This window comes from Ooceraea biroi, chromosome 11 (genome assembly GCF_003672135.1).
Source record: "Ooceraea biroi isolate clonal line C1 chromosome 11, Obir_v5.4, whole genome shotgun sequence".
Classification (NCBI taxonomy): Eukaryota; Metazoa; Arthropoda; class Insecta; order Hymenoptera; family Formicidae; genus Ooceraea; species Ooceraea biroi.
This window is the reverse complement of record NC_039516.1, coordinates 450,989-476,874: the sequence shown is the minus strand read 5'-3', so window position 1 is coordinate 476,874 and position 25,886 is coordinate 450,989. Positions and strand designations below refer to the sequence as shown.

Here is a 25,886-nt window from a genome sequence, read left to right as displayed (position 1 = left end):
ATAAAAGTTAAAAAAGTGTTTATAAAAAATATTAAAAAAATTTTTTAAACCCACTAAGCAAATTAATCGCAGACTGCGCGCAGATTGGTAGAAAATTTGATCAAAAACCCATACCAAAACCGTAGCCATCTGTGTCCGCATTCAGCTTGTGTTTTGGCGACAGAGTCTGCTGTCAGGCAATAGCAGCAGATTTGCAGCAAAAACCGCGCCGAGTCTGCGCTCATAACTTGGCAGCAGATTGGCGCCAAAAACCGAGCAGGATCTGCGCGCAAAACTTTCCAGATAACATTAAAAGACGTCTTATATTCTTATAACCCGGTAAAAAATTTTTTATATATAATCAGACAAAACTGGTTATACAAAATTATATATAATTTTTGTCCATATATAAATAGATATGCTTATATATAAATGGATATGATATATAATTTGTATATTATTAAAGATATGTAAGTAGTAAAATATATTATTTATTGTAATCTGAAGTCTGAATTTTTCGAACTTCAAATTGCTTGCGTGCGTGAACTACATGGACGTCCATGGGAGTCTCTGTGCCGCAAGCGCAACAATTCTCAAAAAAATTAATATGCCAAGGCGTGTATATTAACTTTATTATATAACTGTCAGGCTAAATCTTAACGTCGAGTAAGAACTCGACGTGTGCACCACATAGCGGTGCGGAGCGAAAACACATATTCCTAGTTTATATAGAATCATATACAATTATATATGAATGCATCTGAATCATACTTGTGTTTATGTATATTTATATATGATGCATAAGACTTATATATAATTATATATGAAACATTGTAACGTTATATATATAAGTATGCAAAGTGCGCATCTTATATGTAGCAGTTATTGCATTTATATACAAATATATATAACGTTCTATACTTTGTTATTTATAATTATATATTTTCTGCACAGATTATGTATAATCTTGTACAAGTATATTCAATTCTGCATGGATATACATGCAACATTTTTTACCGGTAAGACATCTTCTAAAATTATCAGATTGAGAGCAGATTGATTTTAATCTTATATAAATTGTATAAATAACATTAATATTATTTAATTAATAAAATTAAATTAATGAAATATAAATTTTATCGAATTATGTAATTTTTTTTTCCACATTCCTTTTTCAGAATAAAGAAAACTCTTAATATAGCAATATACAATAATAGATCATATATAAAAGCCATTTAAACAGCTGATTGGGTGCAACGTCTGCTCAGTGTTTGCTATCAATCTACTCAAGTTTTGCGCGCAGACCCTGCTCGGTTTCTGGCGCCAATCTGTTGCCAGGTATGAGCGCAGGCTTTGCGCGGTTTTTGCTGTAAATCTGCTCGTGTTGCTTGACAGCAGGCTCTGTCACACTTCTGGCAGCAATTTGACAACATAATTCCAGAAAACAGATCTTGCTTCAAATTTGTTGCCTTTCTGGTATCAAAAGTTTGTGTCAAGCACTGCTCGAAATTTGTTTGCTCAGATTTTGCTATCTGGGAATATATATTTACATACAAAAACAATAAAAACTATACAAACAATTCTGACACGTCCGATATCGTAATATTAAACCCATATGTAGTTTAATTTGTTACAAAAATATTCAATATCTTACAGTTTCTATACTTCTGATAACTTTGGATTGCGCCATTTTGAATAAAAAGCTCTAATTAAAAAAACGGGCACGATACGATTGTAGAGCAATTTATAACGAGTACATTAAAAAAAACATTAAAATCGGTTAAAAATTACACCGTACAGCGAGTTTTATCCAAAAAGTGTGCCTTTTTTCCCACTGTGCGGCGTAGCAAACGGACGTGCACGTGCGAGCGAGCGAGCGAGCGAGTGAACAATAGCGTGGATCCATGCAACCGAATCTATTAATTGAGCGACTTTCAAAATAAGTAAAAGGATATTCAGATTGTTAAATAAGGAAGGAACTTTCAGAATACATTGATTATTGATTCATACACGATTAGTTTCCCATACAGCACAGAAGCTTGCACCAACATTGCAGCAACGTTACAACGTTGCAAATTGCAATGCAACAGTACAAAGACATTGCAGAGATAGATATCCGCAAAATACTAGCACACTTGTAGCAACATGATATTAATATTTCGGAAACATTGCAAAATCAAAATTTGTAATTAATTAATAATATTAATAATTCATTTTATTAAAACATTGGAGTCTTCCTATCCTAACGAGATTCGTCCAAATCTATTCGACCAATAATGTGTGATGACCAGAATCTGAGCTCGGTAATATGCGCATGCGGTGTTTGTCTCTTTCGACTATCTAAAGAACATAGTGGTTGTACGACGCGAGCATCATTCTAAAAGAAAGTAGTTACGTAAAAGAAAAAGGTAAGTATTGGGTCGTCCGGAAAGTTCGTGCCGATTTTTAATAGATGGCGTTGGAACATGTCTGAATATATCAATGTTATTGAAAACATACGATTTATATACATAAGCTTAAAGGTGACATTTCAACGCATCTTTAGGAAAAAAGTTGTTTCAGATAAATTGATTCGTGTCAGTTTTGTACTCTTTTGAAGATGGAAGAAAACAAAGAACATTTTAGACACTTGATGCTTTTCTATTACCGGAAAGGCAAAAATGCCTCACAAGCAACAAATTCGATATGTTCTGTTTACGGAGAAGGCGCTTTAGCTGAAAGAACCGTACGTAAGTGGTTCGCTAAGTTTAGAGCTGGTGATTTTAACCTTAAGGACCAAGAACGCTCGGGCAGACCTCTACTACTGATGATGACCAAATCAAGACACTGATCGAGAATAACCCGCGCTACACGACACGTGAATTGGCAGAGATACTGAAAATATCGAAAACCACTGTCCACGATCATGTAGTGAAGCTTGGTTACGTAAGTCGCTATGGTGTATGGGTTCCGCATAATTTGGCCGAAAAAATTTAATGGATCGCATTTCCATCTGCGACTCGCTGTACAAGCGCAACGAAAACGTACCATTTTTGAAGCAATTAGTGACGGGTGACGAAAAATGGATCATTTACAACAATGTAGAACGAAAAAGATCCTGGGGTAAGCGAAATGAACCAGCATTAACCACTCCGAAAGCCGGCCTTCGTCCAAAAAAAGTCATGCTCTGTGTCTGGTGGGATTGGAAAGGAATCCTATATTATGAGCTCCTACCACACAACCAAACGATAAATGCAGATAAGTACTGCTCGCGACTGGACGAATTAAAGACAGCGATTCAGGAAAAACGTCCAGAATTAGCTAATAGGAAGGGCGTCGTGTTCCATCAGGACAATGCCAGACCTCATGTTTCTTTGACTACCCGACAAAAATTGTTGGAGTTTGGCTGGGATGTGCCACCTCACCCACCGTATTCACCAGACATTGCACCTTCAGACTTTCACTTATTTAGGTCTTTGCAAAATTCTCTTAGCGGCAAGAACTTCAACTCTTTGATCGACATAAAAAACCACCTGGAGGAGTTTTTCGCCGAGAAACCTAAGAAGTTCTGGGAGAATGGAATCTTCCGGTTGCGTGAAAGATGGACAAAGGTTGTGAAACAAAACGGTGCATACATAAGTCAATAAATATTTATCGACATAAAAGAATGTTGCCTTTGAATTTTCCTTCAAAATCGGCACGAACTTTCCGGACGACCCAATACTTTTTTATAATATTATGTCTAATTATAGCACTTGTGTGCTGTTAAAATCTTGTATCTATTAATTATAATAGAGAATCACTCTATTTGCCTATCTCACGGTTTATATCACTATAACCTCAAAATTATGGAAATTTATTAGAAAACTGCATATTAATAGTTGTAATATTTTTAATAACTTTTTCTGTTATAGAAGCTGTTCGTGAAATACACAATCATGCCACTGATGCAGAAATTGCTGAATGCATTTCCAAGTGGCTTGCTCAAGCTCCGGTTAGGATTGAGAGATCAAAGTATGTCATTTTACATATAATTCTATACATACTTGCAGTATGTATATTTTTATGTAATTTTATGCTAATATATAAATTTTAATTCCTATTTTATTTTTACAGGCAACATACAAACAAAAACGAAGAAGATTCAATTATTTAATTGAAGGAAAAATATTTTAACATAATTAAAGGAAAAATAATATCTCAAGAAGAGGATTTTTAAGTTTTTTTTTATAAAGAACAGTTACTGTTTTATAACAAAAATAGAGAAAATGTTTATTTCATTTTTTATTACTATTGTTATATTACATATAATTGTCTATTTATGTTAATAAATAAAAATATTGAAGTTATATAAATAAAAATATTTAAAGCATATAATAATGAATAATTATAATTATTGCAAATTCATTACATTGCAATATTATTGTGACGTTTCGTTGCAATTTTCCGAAAAGCGGACATTTTCACATTCCTGCAATCCCATAGCAATGCTGCAGAAACATTTCGCAGTGAATTTGCAATGTTGCTACGTTGCGGTGGAAGATTCCTGCAATATATATGCAATCTTTGCGTGCTGTATGTTTGTTGGTTTTTCGATGAAGAAAACTACGGACTGAATGTTCCTTTCTCATGTATTAATATATAATTTTTCTTGTGATCATCAAATGCGTATAGTTGATTTGCTTCATTTTCGTTTATTTTATTTGCATTGCTTATGTAACTGATCACGAAATACATTTACTTGTTTCTTTCAAGAACACACAACTCTACTTTTATCAATCTTGCCAATTTACCAGTGCAAATCGCAACAAGACAAATAGCGTTAATTCAGTAATTCATTAATAAATGGATTTGATTCATTACGATTAAATAATGAAAATTCTTTTAATCGACCAATCTGGCAAATTAGTATTTACACAACGTTTCATGTTTCCTTATCCTTGTCAAGTGTCATGTAATAATATGTTAATAAGTCAATAAAAAAACTTTGGTAAATGTTCAGATTAGGGGCGACCTTACCGATTTCAATGTCCTTGACATATATTGTGAAAATTGTTGAGGCAATTTATCATGCTTCTGGTAATACTCTACTTTCGGATATATATTATTCGTAAAGCGCGCGTATTTCGTCACGTCCGTTTCATATAGCTTATATAAAGCGCGTGCGGCGGGGTTCTTCCCATTCTGCCTCAGTCTTTGTTTTCGAATACAGTACAGTTAAGAGTCAAGTTCGAAGTGAGAAAGTTTTCTTTTACCTATCCTTGAGTAAATCCTATACATCACGTCACAGATTTCACTAGTTTGCTCCAACAGGTTATGGGCCCAGGAGCGCGAATGTAAAGTGTTGTATAGAAGTCGAAGTACACGTACTGTTAAATTTAAATTTTTTGAGAATCAATGACAGATTTAAGTTGATTATAAAGCGCGCCACTAGGAAAGTGAAAATTAGTGATTTATGTTTTGTTAAGTTGGTAGCTTGTATGTTTCCGGTTGTCGGGAAGAAACCGAATTTTTAAAAACTTGTAACGGACACATAGAGAAGTCGAAAGCTACTACATTGTACCGATTAAAATATATCTGTTTTATACGATTGAATACGCCTGTATTATATTGTGTTGTGTTGAATCCAAACCACCAACCTGTCTGCGCTAAATTGCTACAGGTTATGGGCCCAGATCGACGAGAGGTTGCGTCGGATCTAAAGTAAAAGAAAGCGTACAGGCGTTGAGGCTAGTTTTTGATTGTACAAGAGTGGCTACGCAAAATGGAGAACGCAGGACAAGCGATAATCAAGTTCACTGGAGAAAACTGGATTACGTGGAAATTCCAGACTGTAGTGGTGCTACGAGCGAAGAACGTATACGACGTTGTGATAGGAAAGAAGAAGCGAACGGAAAGCACGAACGATGAATGGGAAAGACTGGATACAAAAGCTCAAGAAATAATTGTAACAAGGATGGAAGAAGGTCCGTTAGTACATTTATTGTCATGTCAGACATCTTACGAAATGTGGCAGAAGTTACTCTCCCCAGCAAACATTTTCTGCAATTACAAATGTGGCAACAAATTATGTTTGCCGGAAGGTCGCAAATGGAAAACATACTTTGTAAACATACTTTATTGCAATTCTGTTAGCACACTTCCGTCAATATGCAACATTTTCACCGTTCTATTGTCAGATCTGCTCTAATGTTGTCGTCAATTTGACTGTGAAATATGTTCGTCAGATTTGGTTCACATTGGAGACCAACTGAGGACACAGTAGGCTTTGACTTTGGCATTATAGTTCCGCTGACATTTGTTTCTCATTTGGCAACATCCCACAACCAAAATGTTTGCTGGGTCTGTATATGAAAAAAGGTCTAAGGTCAGTATCCATTTATTACAACAAAGGTTTTTCTCTCTTGAAAATAAAGGAGAGCGTGTTGTAGCTTTTATTTCTCGACTTGAGGAAATAAAGAATCAGCTGAGACAGATGGGAGAAGATGTATCCGAGAGTATGTTCATCACTAAAATTTTGATGTCGCTCCCAGAAAAACTCAAGCATTTTGTGTCAGCGTGGGAGTCTACAGCGACGGAGTCTCAAACGCTTCAAGAATTGACCTCAAGATTACTGATAGAAGAGGAAAGAATAAATTCAAGTGAAGCTGTAACGGCATTGTCAAGCAATCTGGAAAGCACTAAGAAAAAGCAAAGCGGAGGTCGAGGTATAAAATGTTTCGTATGTAACAAGACGGGACATATAGCTAAAAATGGTTTTAAAGCAAAGGATTATGAGCAACGAAAGGAACCGAAGACGTGTTACACATGTAAAAAGCCCGGACACTTTAGTGCAGAATGTCGTTTTAAGAAGACCAAAAGTGATAAGAAGAAATCAAAGACGGATGAGACGGATGAGAATGCATTCGTTGGCGAGATGCTTGCTGTAAACATGGATGAAGAAAAAGGTCCTGAGATAGTATTCGTGGAAGGAAATTCATTAGACCCATCTGAGTGGTGCATGGACAGCGGTGCAAGCGAACATATGTGTAATGACCGAGATCTCTTCGAGTATTGCAATGATGTCATGGATGAACGTAAAGTAAAAATAGGTGATGGAAGCCTATTGAAAATACGTGGAGTCGGCACAGTTATTTTAAAAGCCTAGAATGGACATGAATGGATCAAAACAACAATATCAAGTGTGTTATATGTACCAGAATTGAAGATAAATCTGTTTTCTCCTGGCTGTGCAACGGACAAAGGCTACAAAATGCATTCGGACGGCAAGAGGTGTACTTTAGTTAACAAGGACGGAAAGGTATGTGCTATTGCGGAAAGACGAGGTAAATTATATAAGATGGTGTTTAAAGCAGATTTCGGTAACGGATGTAAATTAGAAGATACGCGAAATGGTCAAAGTAAAGCAGCATGTCATATGGCAATAGAGACAATAACCGATTGGCATCGTAAACTTGCTCACCAAAATTATGGACATATTCGGAAAGTATTGACACGCAACAATGTGAAGTTTAAGGAAGAAGATTGTAAATCTACGTGTAAAGATTGTTTGGCAGGAAAGCAGCACAGGAGCTCATATCAAACAAGTCAGTCTAGAGCATCTAGGACGTGCGAGTTAATCCACAGCGATTTGTGCGGACCTATGGAGACGATGTCCTTAGGAGGCTCAAGGTATTTTTTATTGTTCAAGGACGATCATTCAAGATACCGGCATGTGTATTTTATCCAGCACAAGTCAGAAGTTAAACAAAAGATGGCGACGTTTTTAAAGATGACTGAAAATGTAACAGGAAATAGAGTAAAGATTTTACGGACGGATAACGGATTGGCGTTTATGAATTCCAGTGTCAAGAGTTTATTAGTAGAAAATGGTGTGATTCATCAGCGATCTGTGGTATATACTCCTCAGCAAAATGGACGTGCTGAACGTGAAATGAGAACCATCGTGGAGGCAGCTAGAACAATGCTTCACAGCGCAAATTTATCGAAATCCTTTTGGGTCGAGGCAGTTAATACGGCGGTGTTCATTTTAAATAGAACAGGCCCAGATCCAGGAAGTACAAAGTCACCGTTTGAAATATGGCATTCTAAGGAAGTTGACATGAATATCTTCAAGGTTTTTGGATCAAAGGTAGCAGCGCATGTACCAAAGGAAAGAAGATTGAAGTTAGATGTTAAGAGTAGAGAAGGAACGTTTGTTGGCTACAGTGAAGACGTGAAAGGATATAGAATTTATTTTCAACAAAATAAGAAGATCGAGATTTTAAAGGACGTAGTGTTTATTCAAGAAGAGAGTCAATTACCAAAGCAAGCAAGAAATCATGGAGTTATCAGAGAAGAAGAGGAAAATACAGACGAAGATGACGAAATGACAAAAGGCATTGAGATACAAGAAGACGAAGAAATGGAAATTGAACCGGAAAATCACGAACCAGTGGATGAGTGCAGTCCAAATGATGAATATACATCATGTGAAGAGTGTGAAGAAACATCTCAAGGTTATCATTTACGAGACAGAAGCAGGTTGAGAAAGCCTTCAATATTCGATGACTACGAAATGAGTTTTATGACAGTAGTTGAAGAAAAGGAGCCACAAACATATAGAGAAGCGGTGGATAGTAAAGAGTCGAAGATGTGGAAGAAAGCGATGAAATCTGAAATAGAAGCGTTGAAAGAAAATGATACATGGACAGTGATAAAGAGACCTGAGAACTGTGAACCTATAGACAGTAAGTGGGTGTTTAAGAAAAAGCGAAATGAAAAAGGTGACATTATAAAGTATAAAACTAGGTTAGTAGCAAGAGGTTTTAAGCAAAAGAATGAATTATTTTTGAATTATTGTAGTCCAGTAACAAAGTTATCTACAGTTAAAGTTTTTTTAGCAATATGTAATCATTTAAAAATATTGGTTTTACAGATGGATGTATGTAATGCGTTTTTGTATGGTAAAATTAATAGCAACGTATATATGACTTTGCCAGAAAATTTTAATTTATCAGAAGATGAAGTATGTAAACTTAATAGAACGCTTTACGGATTGAAAGAATCTCCAAAAGGTTGGAATAACAAATTTTATGAAGTAATGAAACAGCAAGGGTTTATTAGATCGGAAAATGATAATTGCTTATATATTAAGATAACAGGGAAAGATAAAACTTTTATACTTTTGTATGTGGATGATTTGTTGTTAGCTGGAACAAATGATAAAATTATATTAGAGATAAAAAGAGTTTTAAATCAGTATTTTTAAATGAAAAATTTGGAAAATATAAAGCATTATTTGGGTATTGTAGTTGAGCAAAATATTGAAAAAGGTGAAATTGTATTGAGTCAGTCTAAATATTTAGAAAAGATTATTGCGAAACATAATATGAGTACGTGCAATCCCATATTTACGCCTATGGAGGTAAATTTTAAGCATGAAATTTTTAAAAGAGAAAAATCAGAATCCGTGGAATTAGAACATCGATGCAGACATTTAATTGGATCTTTAATGTATGTGATGTTATGTACTAGACCGGATTTGTGCAATTGTATTAGTGTATTGAGTAGATATCAGTCATGCGCAAGTGAAGATTTATGGCGTGCGTTAAAAAGAGTTTTACGTTATATAAAGGGTACTATAGATTTGCGTTTAGTTTTTAAGCGTGACATTAATGAAAAGATAATAGTTGGGTATGTTGACTCAGACTGGGCGGGTGATAGTGTAGATCGTCGATCAACAGCAGGATATTTATTTAAGGTGTTAAACTGCTAAATGTCTTGGGTCAGTAAAAACAGCCTACCGTAGCTTTGTCCTCCACTGAGGCAGAGTATATGGCAATGAGTATGGCAGCAAGTGAAGCATGTTGGTTAAGATTTTTGTTTAAAGATTTTAGAGTACAGAAAGAGTTTGTTTGTGTAAAGATATATGAAGATAATCAGTCGGCTATTCGAGTCAGTAAGAATCCCGAATTCCATAAAAGGCTTAAACATGTGGATATAAAATACCATTTTATTAGAGAGAAGGTTGAAGAAAATATTATAGATGTGGAATATATTAATACAAAGGGTCAAATTGCTGACATATTTACAAAGTCGTTGGAAAGAAATCAGTTTATAGAATTAAGGAAACGTTTGGGTTTGTTTTAAATTATAGTGATTGGGATAATCATAAAGGTGTTTAGTTTTTTGTGTTTAAATTAATCTGCCATTGAGGGGGTGTGTTAGAATATGAATAATTTCAAGTCGTTACATGCTGAGAACGAGTGAACAATGTAGATGGCATTAATAGCGCGAATAGCGAAATGTGCGATAGCGGGAGGATCGCGTGGCGAATTGTAGTGATACTCCTCGCTCTCTCGTTCTCGAACCGTCTTAACGTGCAGATGTACAATACTTTGTAAAAGCGAACAGGTTATGGGCCCAGGTGCTCTGTAAAGCAAGTGCGAGTTAAAAAAAGGGCTTCCGTGAAGAGAGTACATACGGTCGAAGTGAGACTGGTCATGAAAAAATTATTAAGGCGCGTGTGATAGTGTCCACGTGTGTCCTAGAGGACGGAGAAGATGGCTGAACTGCTGGAAAATGGTCATATAGAGAAGCTAACGGACAGAGACAACTTCCAGCTCTGGAAATTTCAAGTCACGGTAGCCTTCAAAGCTAAAGAGGTGTATGACGTAGTAACCGGAGAGGAGGCTGCACCGGCTGAGGAAAATACATTGGCGAAATGGAAGGTAAAAAACGCGAAAGCACAGAAACTGATTGTATCTACCATAGAAAAAAAGGCGCTAATACATATAATAAATTGCACGACCTTAAGTGAAATGTTTCGGAAATTGTCTGCAATCTATGAGCGCGACTCTGAGCAACAAAAGTCTATATTGTTGAGAGAGTTTTCTCGTATAAACACAATAAAACGGTAGATCTGTCGACTAATATAAGTAATCTGCAGAATCTCGCGTTGAGACTCAATTCGTTGGGGCAAAACATTGATGATACGACGTTGATTTCGAAGATACTAGCCATGCTACCTACCTTCCAATTACGGCCATTTTCTGAGCGCGTGGGAATCGACGAACAAAGATGATATGTCTCTAGTAAATTTAACTGCACGACTTATTGCAGAAGAAAGTAGAATAGTTACGAGTTAGCAGGAAGAAACAGAAGTAGCCTTTCAATCCGGGGAGAAGAAATGTTACAGATGTGGTCAAAACGGACATATAGCCAAGTCATGTAAAGTCAGACAAACGGTTGACGCTAGATGTTTCAAATGTAAGAAGCAAGGTCACATTGCGAGAAACTGTAGAGATACTGCTTCGAGCTGTTCGATATGTAAGAAAACAAACCATGTTGACAAAGACTGTTATTTTCGTCAAAGTAAGAACAGAAGAAATGACAACAAGAAAGTCTCATTTCTGTCGGGAGAACGTTCGAGAAACTCAAATTCGTGGATTATCGATTCGGGTTCTACATCGCATATGGTAAACGATATCACTCTACTTAGAAATAAGAAGAACATTGATTCCGAAATTACGTTAGCCAAGAAAGGAAAAGTTATTAGAGCGGACAGCGTTGGACAGGTGGTTCTTGATAAATGTATTTTGAATAATGTTTTACATGTTCCAGATTTGATGAAAAATTTACTCTCAGTTAACGCAATTACGTCAACCGGTGGAGAAGAAACATTTAAGGAAAATAAAGTAATAGTCAAGATAGGAAATATCACGTACATGGAGGGAGAAAAAAATTCAAGCGGTTTGTATGAAATACGTTCATCATCAGAAAAGAATCATGCCTTGTGTGCGCAGAGAGAGAAATTACTTGACAAATGGCACCGAAGATTAGGACATATAGGAAACAGCCAACTGAAAAAACTATTGAGTATGTCTCAAGGAATCAAGCTAACAAAAAAGGACATGGTCGAAGAGGATGCCTTGTGTAGTATATGTGCACGAGCCAAACAAACAAGGAAGCCTTTCGCGAAGGAGAGAACGAGAGCGACCAGAGCACTTGAAATAATACACATAGATGTGTGTGAGCCACTTGATCCCGACACATGGGATGGCAACCAATATTTTATAACTTTCCTAGATAATTATACACATCACACATCGGTTTATTTAATGAAAGGAAAATATGAAGTATTTGACATAGTGAAGCAACACATAGAAGAGGTAGAATCGAAATGGAATATGAAAGTCTCCAAACTGAGATGCGACAACGGCACTGAATATACAAATGAAAAAATGAAGTCATACTGCAGACATAAAGGAATTAAACTAGATTACACCGTGCCTTACACTCCACAACAAAATGGAAGAGCAGAACGGCTGAATAGGACGTTGCTGGATAAAGCGAGAGCCATGATATTCGATTCTGGTCTCCAGAAGGAAATGTGGGGCGAAGCAATTCGAGCAGCAGTTTACATACTGAACACGACTCCAACCGAGTCGTTAAAAGTTACGCCTTATCAGCTATGGAACGGTGAGAAGCCGGATTTATCGAATTGTCGCGTATTTGGATGTGAAGCCTTTGCTAAAGAACTGGGAAACCTGAAGAAACTGGACGAGCGCAGCAAACAATTTACCTTTGTTGGATACAGTCCTAACGGATATAGACTATGGGACGCTTCAAGAAGAAAAATCGTGATGAGAAGAGATGTAAAATTTAATGAAAAACGGAAGAAACTACCACAAAAAAGAGAGCACTATATAGAAGATTCGGCTGAGGAAGACAAAGAAGAAACAGAAGAAACTACGAATGATGAAGACGAAGGAAGAGAAAATGAAGAAGAAAGACAAGAAGCTGTAGAGATAGAAGACTCATCAGAAGAAAGTGAACTCTTTCAAGAAACAATAGAACAACTAGAAAATACAGAATCAGAAGTTGAATCCATAGATGCAGATCGATCAGTGGCGACCCGATCAACTAGACCAGTAAGAACGAGAAAGAAGCCATTGCGTTGTGACGGATATGTCTTACTGACGTATCAAGAAGCTATTGGAGGTCCTGACAACCTGAAATGGAAAGATGCCATTCGAAAGGAAAAGGAATCGTTGCAGAAGAATTCAACATGGGAACTAGTCAATAAAGATGAGGTAGGAAATAAGAAACTGTTAAGTAATAAGTGGGTATTCAAAATTAAAGATGACGGAACATATAAAGCGCGTTTAGTAGTACGAGGTTTTGAGCAGCGACAAGGCGTAGATTATATGGAAATTTATAGTCCGGTTTGGATAGTGCGTCTTTGCGTATTTTATTTGCCAATACTATCGGTGTGCAATTAATGGGATATTCTGATGCAGATTTCGCTAGTGATATTGATACGAGACGATCCACGACAGGGTATCTTTTTAATATATCTAATGGACCTGTAACTTGGACGTCTCAGCAACAAAAGTTAGTTACATTAAGTACAACGGAAGCAGAATATGTTGCGGCAGCGGCGGCTGCAAAAGAATCTGTGTGGCTTAGAAAATTGCTAAATGATTTAGGATATCCGTGTCATGCACCTACAACTCTTTTCGTGGATAACCAAGGCGCCATTAAACTAGTTAAGAATCCTGAGTTCCACAAACGAACTAAACATAGACATTAGGTATCATTATGTTAGAGAAACGGTAGAGAACAAAATGTTGCAAATAGAATATATTTCTTCAGTGAATCAAATGGCTGATATATTCACGAAGGCGTTGCCCAAAATGTGATTTATTAATTTGCGTAATAATTTAGGTATGATTGAGGATTACAAGAAGCACTCATAAGGCAGAAGTGTTGAGGCAATTTATCGTGCTTCTGGTAATACTCTACTTTCGGATATACAGGGCTTTCGAAAAGTAACGGACCCACCCCCTATCTCAGAATCTATGCATCATAGGGAAAAATGACCCGAACAAAAGTTTTATGGTTCATAAAGTCCTGTTTTTTGTAACCTCAAATTTGACCTTGATCTCGACCTTGAAGGTTATTTGAAGGTCAATTTGCGTTTTTTAAATGGGAATTGCTATTTTTGACCCCGGATTTGGAAAGAGTGGGAAATTTTACGTTCAGATATGTAATCTTGTGATGGTTAAAATGACATCCAAGGCTGATCTTCAAGCCTTTTGACCTTTCTCAAATCACAGTTGTTGGTTTCTCTCACTCTTAGTCTTATTCAGGGACAACGAACGTGGACGTGGTGAGAATCTGCCCCCTTGGGGTGCTTGATTATCGTGAGACCCCTTGCCTCTCACGATTTGAGGTGCTTGATTATCGTGAGTCCCCTTGCCTCTCACGATTTGGGGTGCTTGATTAATGTGAGTCCCCTTGCCTCTCACGATTTGGGGTGCTACTCGCGACTCATTATTTAGATTGATTGAAACATCTTACAACAAATGTTCGAATTGTTGCCCTTGAACTGCTTGGCAATGTGCCAATCTATGATAAAAACTTGAAACCGAATTCCTGTAAGTTTCCTCTGGTATGACGTCTATTTCACGGGTTCTCCTATTCCGCAAATCATCTGAATCTTGAGGCTTCGTAGTGTAGACCTTCCCTTTTAAGTATCCCCAAAAGAAATAATCTAGAGGATTCAGGTCTGGAGATCTAGCTGGCCATTCAATGGCACCCCTACGCCCGATCCATCTGTCAGGAAATGTTTCGTCCAAATATCGACGAACGTTAACTCCATAATGTGGAGGAGCCCCATCCTGTTGAAAGTAAATGTCATCAAAATTACCATCTGCTAAATTCCGTATGGCTGGTATAATTTGTTCTCGAAGCATGTTTTCATACATCTGAGCTGTTAAATTGCCCTCGATGAAAAATGGCCCAACTGGTCTACCGTTGAAAATACCAGCCCACACATTAACTTTTAGGGGATGTTGGGTGTGAGTATCTCTCATCCAATGAGGATTATCATCACTCCAATATCTGCTATTTTGTCTATTTACTTGTCCATTTAACTCAAATGTGGCCTCATCGGAGAAGATAATGTTGTTGAGAAGTAAAGGATCATCGTTAATCATCTGCATCATAATTTCACAAAACTCCACTCGTCTGTCAAAGTCATCTTCAGATAGTTCCTGAACCAAACGGATTTTATATGAATGCCATTTGTTGAGCTTTAGAATTTTATGTACAGATCCAACCCCAATTTCATGCTCTTGTGAAACGCGAGGTATGCAATAATGAGGATCTTCGACGAATGACTGTAAGACACTTAACGTTTTTTCATCATTCGTTGCTGACTTAGGTCTACCAGGTTTTTCACGATCTTTAACACTACCAGTTTCCTCAAAACGTTGAATTGTACGTACAACAGTACTTTTGGAGATGGGATTTTCCTCTACTCTGAAAGTTTCATTAAATAGTCGCAATACCTGCCTATAACCTCTTTGTAGATCACCCCACCCTCGCATTATTAACAGAGATATTCGTTCTCGTTCAGTGAGGTGTGCCATGTTTGAGTTAACTACCTATTTGAACTCAGAAAATGAACTAAATTATGAGTGAACAGGGGAGTTATGCTCAGTTTCAATAGTTAATTAAATAATTGCGACAATTCAATCAATCATTAAAGAACCCTCTAGATATCATGTAAAACATGGGTAAATAGTACATTACGATACAAGTGCGGAGGAATTAGAAATCGCCCAAATCTCGGAAGTTGGACGCACGAGTCAAAGACGAGTGCGGTCATTCGCATTGTTCACTCATAATTTAGTTCATTTTCTGAGTTCAAATAGGTAGTTAACTCAAACATGGCACACCTCACTGAACGAGAACGAATATCTCTGTTAATAATGCGAGGGTGGGGTGATCTACAAAGAGGTTATAGGCAGGTATTGCGACTATTTAATGAAACTTTCAGAGTAGAGGAAAATCCCATCTCCAAAAGTACTGTTGTACGTACAATTCAACGTTTTGAGGAAACTGGTAGTGTTAAAGATCGTGAAAAACCTGGTAGACCTAAGTCAGCAACGAATGATGAAAAAACGTTAAGTGTCTTACAGTCATTCGTCGAAGATCCTCATTATTGCATACCTCGCGTTTCACAAGAGCATGAAATTGGGGTTGGATCTGTACATAAAATTCTAAAGCTCAACAAATGGCATTCATATAAAATCCGTTTGGTTCAGGAACTATCTGAAGATGACTTTGACAGACGAGTGGAGTTTTGTGAAATTATGATGCAGATGATTAACGATGATCCTTTACTTCTCAACAACATTATCTTCTCCGATGAGGCCACATTTGAGTTAAATGGACAAGTAAATAGACAAAATAGCAGATATTGGAGTGATGATAATCCTCATTGGATGAGAGATACTCACACCCAACATCCCCTAAAAGTTAATGTGTGGGCTGGTATTTTCAACGGTAGACCAGTTGGGCCATTTTTCATCGAGGGCAATTTAACAGCTCAGATGTATGAAAACATGCTTCGAGAACAAATTATACCAGCCATACGGAATTTAGCAGATGGTAATTTTGATGACATTTACTTTCAACAGGATGGGGCTCCTCCACATTATGGAGTTAACGTTCGTCGATATTTGGACGAAACATTTCCTGACAGATGGATCGGGCGTAGGGGTGCCATTGAATGGCCAGCTAGATCTCCAGACCTGAATCCTCTAGATTATTTCTTTTGGGGATACTTAAAAGGGAAGGTCTACACTACGAAGCCTCAAGATTCAGATGATTTGCGGAATAGGAGAACCCGTGAAATAGACGTCATACCAGAGGAAACTTACAGGAATTCGGTTTCAAGTTTTTATCATAGATTGGCACATTGCCAAGCAGTTCAAGGGCAACAATTCGAACATTTGTTGTAAGATGTTTCAATCAATCTAAATAATGAGTCGCGAGTAGCACCCCAAATCGTGAGAGGCAAGGGGACTCACATTAATCAAGCACCCCAAATCGTGAGAGGCAAGGGGACTCACGATAATCAAGCACCTCAAATCGTGAGAGGCAAGGGGTCTCACGATAATCAAGCACCCCAAGGGGGCAGATTCTCACCACGTCCACGTTCGTTGTCCCTGAATAAGACTAAGAGTGAGAGAAACCAACAACTGTGATTTGAGAAAGGTCAAAAGGCTTGAAGATCAGCCTTGGATGTCATTTTAACCATCACAAGATTACATATCTGAACGTAAAATTTCCCACTCTTTCCAAATCCGGGGTCAAAAATAGCAATTCCCATTTAAAAAACGCAAATTGACCTTCAAATAACCTTCAAGGTCGAGATCAAGGTCAAATTTGAGGTTACAAAAAACAGGACTTTATGAACCATAAAACTTTTGTTCGGGTCATTTTTCCCTATGATGCATAGATTCTGAGATAGGGGGTGGGTCCGTTACTTTTCGAAAGCCCTGTATATTATTCGTAAAGCGCGCGTATTTCGTCACGTCCGTTTCATATAGGTTATATAAAGCGCGTGCGGCGGGGTTCTTCCCATTCTGCCTCGGTCTTTGTTTTCGAATACAGTACAGTTAAGAGTCAAGTTCGAAGTGAGAAAGTTTTCTTTTACCTATCCTTGAGTAAATCCTATACATCACGTCACAGATTTCACTAGTTTGGTTCAAGGTCCGTAGATGAACAGAGGACGATAGGTAAGGTCTTCGCATGGGCGCCATTTTGGGGCGATGAAGTGAGACAAATATATATTGTTTCTCACTCTAACTTACTGCACCAATACATTTAAGTGCACCACTACACTTATGCAAACACATCTGTACGATAATGGCCACCATATTGGGGCCAATGTTATGAAGTGAGTGCGAAGACCTTCTCTATACCATCTCCCCTTCATCTATGGACCTTGGTTTGCTCCAACAAAAATATCTTGCACATGCGCAGTCATTCCACATGACCAAGTCTCATATCACCGTCATTTTACGGCTATTGATTGACTGTTAACAGAAAAGCTTAGTTTTCGAAGTATTTTACAAGCATGCTGAAGCGATCTGTAATGTTTTTTAATCAAAATAACGTTTTATTAGAAAATGGCACGCAAGAATTCTCAGCGTGAAGAATTCTCATTTCTCGCTTCTGACGTTATAATTCAACATGGTCGCGGCGACAACCCAGGAGCCTTAAGAGAAAAAATATTTTTAATAAAAGTTATTATGAATATTCTCAATACACTTACTGGTAGAAAATGACTTTACGTATATTAAAGAACATTAAAAATATTTCCAAGAAAACGTCCGTCAACCACTGTGTCCAGCAAACAATTAATATCAAGGTGACATGTTGCTGTGTTTTTCACACTTGTATCGTAAGCATATGGTAAGTTTTCAATACCTTTCTGTAGATTGATCGAACTAAAATGTCTTTTAATGAAAAACATCTCAGCAATTTCTCTTTTCCGATGGTGATTTTCATGATGTAAACTAATGTTAGACCAATCAAAATCATGATTATTAGAGGTTCTATGTTTGCAGATGACAAAATATTAAAAGTATGGAAACGGGTGTCTGATAACAAACACTGCTCTGTCAACTACACTTGTTATTTACACAAATTTTATACACTTATTTTTGTTAGCGATTAATTAGAAATCGCGAGTATTTCGGAACATATATCGACGGCCCTGCGCTGCTGCGCGTATTGTATGTTCTACGGCCGACCGTTGCTACACAATAAACCGTTCGCCTGAGCATATCACTTGTTCGCGTTTGTACGATTCCTCTTTTGCTTTTTTTCCTGTTCGCCACTGCGCCCAACAATTTTATAAACTAATTTTATGTTTTAATGGATGGTTAGAAAAGTAATTAATATAGCGTCTAGAAAAAGTTGGTTTACCATACCATTACGATTAAATTAATTACAGTATATTAAATTAAAGATTAAATTGTTGATATCTTACGGCATTTTAATGAAAGTAACACAAAACTATGTAATGGTTCTATACACGCATTTAAGTCATTAAAGTAATTTACGTCATTTAAGTAATTGTAATCGAAGTAACTATTATGAATAAACTATTATGAAGCTTAAGTTTCAAGATTTATTTTCCAGAAAAAATGTTTCAATCATTCCCAGCGTCATATTGACTGTGTGAATAAGTAACGTATTTTGAATTAAAAATAGTTTAATTAATTGAATTAAAAACTTGTATTTTTTTCAGTACCAGTCACACCAGAATCTAGACAGATCGTATACAATTTTATATAAAATAGAAAAAAATTATTTCGCCTTTAACAGGATTGTGGCATGTATTTCCGTTATCGCATTGAACTCACATTTTATCTTTTTATTTCCCGTAATAGAACAATTTTAGAAGACGTCTAGAAAAAAACTCGAAAAAGCTTTCTCACCAAGTATAATTAAGATTCACTCTTGTGTATATATTCGTCGTTATCGATGTGTGATCATTTGAAAAATAAATCTATTCTCTGTTGAAAAATCGTTTTTCCTTATCGTTGGTCTCGAGAGGACGGCAGTTGTTGCTTGTTGGTTCCCAGACAGCACAAGGATGTCCTAAGGACATCCGAAGAACATCCAGGACGTACATGTGTGATATCCTGAGGATATCCCATTTTAATCCTCGGATCTCCTCTGGATGTCCCGAGGAAGAGGAAATGATAGCCGTATATGATCCTCTGGAATATCAAGGGAAATCCTATGAAATATCCTAAGGATTTCTATAGGATATGTTTGGGATATTATTCGTACGTTTCAAGGACGAAACCCATACAGCACAGAAGCTCCAGGGTACGTCGCAGGGACGTCCACAGGATATATGTCCTAATTGATTTCTGTGCTGTATGGGTATTTATCAATTCTATATATCAGTGCCTCAAAGATAGACAGAGTTAAGTCACATTTTTGTAAAAAAATAGATTTTTATATTTTATGAATTACTCTCTAAATTTCGTGTAGTGGAATCTCACTCTTTTGGAATGAGATTTCACTTCAAGCAATAATGATTTCAAAAGAAAAGAAGAAGAAAAGAGTACTGGATCGGTTTTCCGGATGGTTATTTATAAGGTGATAACGCAAATGTTTCTTGCGAGAACGTCACGCCTGGCCTGGCCATCTATCGGTCGCTTGGTGAATTAGAGGCGGGAATCTCAGAATATCCTGGATGTGTTTAGGATAATTTTAGGACGTTATAAGCTATCTGATATAATATAGACAGGCCATATATTTTACAAACATCCTGTGGTTATCCAGTGGATATTTATGGGATATTTATATTTTATTACAATATTCAAAATTTCTAATTATGTTAAATATTCTACATAATTGAAAATAATTATAAATGCATACTAAATTTTCATAAAACAAATTTAGAATCATATTTTAAAACATCCTTGAAATATCCTGAATCGTCCTGGACATATTCAGGATGATCTTGAGGACATTTTGTGCTGTCTGGGTTGCTGTTGCCTATCTATTATGTGTTAGACCGTAACTACCTTTTTTATTATTAGACAGTAATGTGCATACTATTGTATGTACATATATACATAGTCTACATGTATAACACATTATTGTCATTATAAATCAAGAGATACGGTTGTGTCCAGCGCTATTAAGTATCTGCATGGAATAAATGATAGAGAAAGAAGACAGAAAAGAGATAATTATTTAAATAAGGATAGATTATAGAACGAATTAGTATATTACATTTCGCGTCAAGCGCGACGGGTGGATAGACATACTCATCATCGATATGTTCCTGGAAAACTGCGGTTATAAATACTGTCATTATATATTATTATGATTGATAATAACAGAATAATAATATAATTAATAATAAATAATTAATAATAATTAAAAATAATAATTTAAAATTTTTATCTCTCTGTCTCTCTGTCTCTCTGTCTCTCTCTCTCTCTTCCTCTCCTACGCGCGTGCGCGCGTGTATGTAAATATAAGTGATGAGTGGTTGGTAGGTGGGTGGATAGATGGGTGGATAGACGGGTGGATAAATGGGAGGATATATACATAAACATGCATATGTAGATGTGTATATGTACACACATATGTCACAGTAGTGAATATTTGAACCCTTCTTTCTTATCAACTTTCTTCACTCCGCGAAAAAAAGATACAAAAAGATTGCAAAGCTATAAATAAAATATATTCATAATTTTACATTGTTATTTATGGCAAATAAGTTATAATTATACTAGTATAACGATTTATCCTCAGCAAATATGATTAATATATATAGTCAGTTAACAGTGCTACATATTTCTATCCACCACGTTTCATTAAAGATTTAGCAATATAGCGGCAATTTCAAAAATTTCTACATTTAGAAATATTTTTTCAAGATAAAAAGAATAATAATAGTTTGAATAATTTTGTATCAAAAATAAAATGTAAGGCTATTTCCTTTTTCTTGCTTTAGTTTTATATGATTTAGATAACCAGATATAAAAGATAAGAAAAATTATTTTTCAACAGTAGAATAGATTCATATTTTTCCTTTTCAAGTAGTAAAATCATAAACCTTTAATGTTTTGATTTCTTTACAATTTATTCATAAAATATTGTATTAAGCCTACTTTCAAAATACAGAGAAGGTACGTATTAAATGCGCGCTTGTTGATTTCATAAAAAATATAATATAATTATACATTATTTCAACATGTGTATATAAAAAACAAATTGTTACTGAAGTTATGATATCTAAAAATAACGTCAACTACGAGAACAGAATAGGAAAGAATATTTCATAATATTCGGTTGTAACATAAATTCGTTATTAAAAACTAAACAACAAGTCGAATATATCTTACAACACAATAATATTTGTGTATATTTATCGTAATAAAAAAATCACAAAGCATCAAAGAGTAATCTACATAAACATCATATTAAAATTCAAGAAATAATTTACAATTTTATATATAATAGGTTTTTTTCTTACAAAGCATATGACACTCAATAAGTTATATTGATTCAAAAATACATTAAACAATACATAATGTAATATGATTCTAAAGGATATATTTTTTAACTATAAGAAGCTGATAAAATTTTTTGACGGAAAGAAACTTAATGCTGCTGAATTAATCGTAATATAGTATATATCATTATGTATCATACAAGATAATATGATAACATACTAAAATGTTATAGATGTAATTTAGTTTTGAAGATTACTTTCTAGATTTTCTTTCCCATATCCGTAACTGTTTAGTGACTGTTGTACGCTCAACATTTAATGCTCTGGCGAATTCTGAAGTGGATTGTGTTGGATTTTCGTCCAATAATGGCTTGCAAATCTGCATTTTCAAGTGTTTTTGGTTCCCGAGTATTCTTTGTCGTTCACATCGAAATCATCACTTTTGAATCATCTAAGCCAGTACTCACATGTCTTAATTGATGGAGTGAACTTATGGAGCATCACCACAAGTTTCCACAAGAATTCTACAATAAAATCCCCAGCCACAGTTTTTTTCTGATTAAAAAATAAAAGCAATGTAGAAAATGCTCTTTTAAAAGCTTCACTGTTACAATGGTATAAACGACTTTTATTGCGTCTTTGTCAGTAAATGACTAAGGCTGTGTTCCAAAATTCACTGCCAGCGCTGAAAAGCTATAGTGTACAGTCATAGGCACAGAGGTTGCGACACTTTTTTTTTAACTGAGTTTATGAACACGCAATCAAATTCAGGATGCGAATCACTGTGACGCGCGCCTACTCGATGAACGATCATGAAGTTGTCAAATTTGCGTATACATGTGTAACACAGTTACATAGCGCGTCACAGTGATTCGCATCCTGAATTTGATTGCGTGTTCATAAACTCAGATAAAAAAAAGTGTCGCAACCTCTGTGCCTATGACTGTACGTGTCATAAACTATAAAGTTTCAGTATTGGCAGTGAATTTTGGAACACAGTCTAAATGTCATGGATTAATGTCAAAACTTTAAGAAAAAACAGCTGTCTTGAAAAACACTGGCATTAGAGCCATCTCTTGCAAACCCTCAAAACTAAATCACACCGCTAATAATAAAAGTATAAAATTTACGTTGTACTTATATTTACATTTCTATTCGATGTCACTTATAAGTTACAAGATCAATTTCTTTATCGTTTCATATATTAAAATCTAGTAACAGCAAGTTGTTTTCGTTAAATAATTTTCTACTTATATTTTTAAAATAGCTTTTCTATACTTTTCTCGTAGTTGATTTTATTTTTAAATATTACTTTTAAATATTCTATTTTTATAACATATACACAGATATTAATTCTTAATACGGAGTTTTTTGTTTAAATTTTGCTAAAACAATCCACGGATTTTTCAATCAACTTAATCAAACGTTTCTTGAAGCAAACTGACAATATTAACAAGTAACAATATTAATAGTGCTATTCAAAATTTTGAAAACTGTTTTTACAAATATAAGAAGCATTTCCTCAAATCTATTAGCATCGTTACAAAAGACATAAATGTGAAGACTTTTCTTACAAGGTCATTTGAAAATCATGTCATATATTAAGAATCTGAGGTTTTCGTGCTGCTAGTGATTCTTATCAGTTTTCGCTTCCCAATTGGAATCATGTGTTTTATCATTTTTAAACCAAAATCTCATATATCATTGAGTTTGCCTTGAATTACTTTCAATATTGCAGCAACAAAAATATATAGTAAAATATATAAAAATAAATATATAGTTTTTAAAAAATGTCGGTAAGCCTCAAATCTCAAAAAATATAAATAAAATAAAAATTTTTGCAATATAAAACTATTTGCTCTCGTATGTGTATACTATTTAATTAAAAAAATCAAAGTCTATCTTCAACATGTTGCAGAGTAAACTTGTAACACTTTATATGCTCCACTCTGTGTATATACAATATATATATTTTTATTTTAGGATATATTTTGATTTTTTCAATCAAATATTTCCTACTAGTTTGTTTGTTTAAAAACACGTATAATACTAACGATTGCACGGATAATATTATCTCACTAAATGGTCAATAAAGTCGGCACTACATATTTAATTCTTTTTAACGAATGAAGCGCGCGAGAGATACTCATTCGTACGAACAGCAAGACGGTACTACTGGTTTGCTAATCATCAACAACGGTTAAAGCAATCTGCCATGAAAAACGATGTGTTGCGGATGCGTGTATACAAGGCGGTTCAGAAAAAAGGTTTTGCCAACAAATTCTTACAAACGGCAACAATAAATTTTTTTTATTTTGTGTCTCTCACGCACACGCGTTGTCAACCTGTCCGTATCGGACGATTATTGTTCCGAGTTGAAACCGTATTTCTTGCCGCTTTGATTCCAGAATCAGATCCAATTATTTATAATAACCAATAGCACAAAGTCCTCAAATTCTTGAAATAACTGAAATCTTAATAACTTGCACTAAATGTTAATTACCTATGATGAAAAGAGTTTCTTTCGAACCTTAGAATAAATATATTGATATAGACATAAAAAGAGATAAAAATAAATCAAAATGAATAAAATTTTAGAACAAATCTCTTCGTGAAACTTTTACTTCAGCAAACATGTGATGGAACAACAGGAAAACAGAAAATACTCGAGTCGCTGTAAGAACCGGTTTGTCTTGTCATCCATATTTCACATCGTACACATTAGAGGAATTATTAACAGTTTATAGAGAATCAATAATACTTCAAGTAATGTACCCGTCTCCAATTTCATGTTTCCTCAGCCTGAAGAAGAGAAAGATACCGGAATTGATTAAAAAGACGCGTTTACGTAATTATCTTTAATCGAAGGTCATGATGCGAACATAGGATACATAAGAAAATATAATAATCTAAGCAACTGTACAGAGATAGGCAATTTATTGTTTTTTATTTTTGGTCTTTGTTTAATTACTATATGATTATACGGTAGATGATTACAAGTACACACATAGCTATAATGAAGACATAAATACAAATTACTAATTTATTACTTAACAATTGCAGAATGGCCAAGTAAAATATATGTTTTCATCATAGACATATCATGTCTATGATTTTCATGTTTTTTTATAATTAACCCTTTAAAACCCAATTTTTCTTGCGTCCAAATCACGGACTTAGAGAGACGGAGCATATGCTAAGAGGGGTAGGCATGACGCGGCGGGGAGGGAAGGGGTTTGTCTCTCGCACACATAAAGCATACGTGTGTGGGTACATACGTGTGAAATGATACAGTACGTTTACACGGTAACGTAATCGGGTTTAATAAGATCCGTATTTATAAGAGGCTACACCAATTACAGTCATTTCATTCTTCAGAGGAATAGTTGTTACTGGCCAGTTTTAGAACTACGGATGTTATTAAACCCGATTAACGTTACCACGTAAACATGCTCAAAGATTCAGGCCCAGTTACAATGTCCAACGTCGCGTAACTTTAATCTTACAATTAGCTTAACAAATAATATCAACTAAAGTAGAATATTATACTTCATACATAAGACACAGATCCCTCTAAGTCCGTGGTTTAAAAAAGTATTATATAACATGAAACTGGCAAACATTAAGATTTGAGAACTAACAATTAATTAATCATTTTTAAACTTATTTCTATTTTTATGCAATACTCATTCGCTAGTGTGAGAAACAGGAACTGCAAATTGTGATAAACAAATTCCTTTGCCATGAAGGAATGGTATAACGATACAATACTACGCCCAAGTTCCGAAAAAATAAAAGACTTAAAAAATAGAAATATATGATTTGAAAGTAGCATGTTACGTAATAAAGTTAAAGTTATGTAGCGTTATAGAGGGTTAAATATTGTATAACATTTTATCCGTTTAAAATTTTCTCTTTGATTTAACTGCGAGCGTGCATGCTCTCTCTCTCTCCCCCCTCCCCTCCCCCTTCCTGATTAAATCGTAGCATATACATGTGCATGCAAATACAATGTACGGATATTACAAATTACAAAATTGTTTGTAACGATATTTGTAAAAATTTGTATTCTGTACAAAGTTTAAAACACAGAAGT

At 35.3% G+C, this 25,886-nt stretch overlaps 1 protein-coding gene across 2 annotated transcripts in view; it reads right to left on the bottom strand.

The window, feature by feature from the left end:
• Window positions 1-24,090, bottom strand: part of LOC105281497 (probable G-protein coupled receptor Mth-like 3) — a 33,301-nt gene extending 9,211 nt beyond the window's left edge. For both annotated transcript variants that reach the window (XR_003407234.1, XM_026973649.1), the window contains exon 1: window positions 23,845-24,090. The gene's annotated coding sequence lies outside the window, so the exon portion shown is untranslated. The remainder of the gene's footprint in view (window positions 1-23,844) is intronic.
• Between the last annotated feature and the right edge of the window lie 1,796 nt (window positions 24,091-25,886).